Raw genomic sequence first — 2267 nt, forward strand, 5'->3', positions numbered from 1 at the left:
GTCATTACAAATTTTGTGTCTAAAGATGGGTAATTGCTGATTCGCACATTTTCGCACACGCATAAGACCTTGCCTAATGGCAAGATATATCTGTTCTCTACCATTACCTTCCCTTTTTGCTCTGGAATAAGCTGGTGAAAAGTGAAATATTGAGATCACAAAATCATTCTGCCAAAATGTTAGCTTTCTTTTAAAAACTGCCTGCTTCTCCCAAGCGAAATTGTTTGAGGTATGATTTCCTAACATACACCACAACTGCACATTCACTTTACTTGATTTTTGTGAGTTATTTTCTTCTGCGCATATAGTTTTAGATTTCTCGAATCTCCGTCTTGTTCTTCTCCCGGCTTGATGGCGGTGACGATCATGGGATCAAAGCAGTGAAGAATGCTAAAAAATGTTTTTGTGGCGCTTTTGAGATGTACGGGTGCATGAATTAATTAACGATACGATGAATGTCCATGTGTATTAGGTCCATGGATAAACCAGGGAGGTGTAAGAAAAGGAGAGACAACTCTTCGTTAATTCATGCAAACACATGTTTGGGTTCAAAGCGTTACAATGGGATGTCTAGCATTCCACTATACGCTTTGAAGTCATGCTCTGCACCGCTCTAGTTGCAAGGCGAAGTTCGGAGACGAAGAACGCATTTCACTTTTCGTTGAATTACAAGCTTATTTCCTCGTAAAATTTTAAATGAAATACTCGAATTGATGTTGATTAACAGTAGTTTGGGAAAGAATTCAATATCATAAACATGTATTTCTGGTTTCTTCGTAATGCGCAAATCGAAGTGAAATGAAAATCAGGCCCTCTTAAAAACCTAATATTTTTCTATAATGCGCACATTTCCGCATGTTACTTTTCTATCCTTAATCTGGGATATTTTGATCTTTCAAATAAAGTACTCCGCTAAAGCGTGCTCCAGCGTGCTTTTAGAATATTTGCTGTTAAAATTGTCAGTTTTACACTGCATTTTGATTCGCTGCTCCAATTCAAGGTACACAAATTCATTGTTGCCATCACACTGAAAGAGAGAGAGAGCGAAATGCAGTAGGGACAAGTATTTCTAGATGTGAGAGCGCTAGTCCCGATTATTGATGCTCTCTTTTGTCAAAGCACCTGATTTCCACCTGTAGTTAAGCGCATAACTTCTCGGCGGGGCCGCGCATCCTTCAAAGGAGAGCAGGAGTTGTCTCTCCTTTTCTTACACCTCCCTGGATAAACGAACCCTGTTACACTTTCGGGCATACCATCATAGATGCTTCAGACGGAGAATACCGAATCTTCGGGGTGGCGTGCCAAGTTTAGATAAACCAACCCTGTTTCACTTTCGGATTAAGGAACGCCTAAATATGTGGAATGTGTGTGTTTCGGAATAACAAACCTTTTACTTAAATTTCGGATTAATGAACCTTCGGAATAATGAACATGACGCAAGTGTATAGACCAATTCGGTTTGGGTACTGTTTCTTATGGTAATTTCTAATTGGGGGCTTCAAGTGTGTCGAACAAAAGTTAATTTATGCTCTTGGCTCATTACATAACCCAATGAAAGTGTTTTTGATCTTCTTTTTAAGCCCCCCCCCCCCCCCCAGTTATGGCCGCCATAAGTTACATTGCTCTGAAGTCGGATTCTATGGTACATTTTTTTACTGTTGGCGTGAGCAATTTTTTTTTCTTTTTTTTTGGGGGGGTGGTCTTTTTTTTTTGTTTTTACTGTAGGTTTATGTTCCAGTTGCGTTTTTCTTTTTCATTGACAGGTCGTTCAACATCATCATCTTGGTTGTTACCATTACTACTTCTTCTTGTACTTTTAAATGAAAAGTCACTTTCATTCTGTTAATGACTTGATCGTGTACAATGATCGAGGTACAAAATAATCATTGACGGCGGTCGTATTGTGTGTGTGTGTGTGTGTGCGTGTGTGTGTGTGTGCACGTGATCAGAATGTGATTTTGTTTCATCCAGTAGAAGTCTCCTAGACTGTGACACCTGTTTTGTGACACTACAATGTACTCATTATTTCGCGGGAGGCGCATTGTATTCTTTCAATGTTTTATGAATAGGCCCTTATATTATTTTGCTGTTCTACATTAATTCTAAATCTGTGTAAGAGAACTTTATACAGAAATGCAATGAGATGAGAAAGATTCTTTTATCACTATCCACGGTACAGATATCGTGGGTGTATCGAGTGATATCGACAGAGTATTTTCAACTATTTACCTCTGGGAAACAAACACCTGAAGAAACTCCCGACGACA

This window comes from Diadema setosum, chromosome 1 (genome assembly GCF_964275005.1).
Source record: "Diadema setosum chromosome 1, eeDiaSeto1, whole genome shotgun sequence".
NCBI lineage: Eukaryota > Metazoa > Echinodermata > Echinoidea > Diadematoida > Diadematidae > Diadema > Diadema setosum.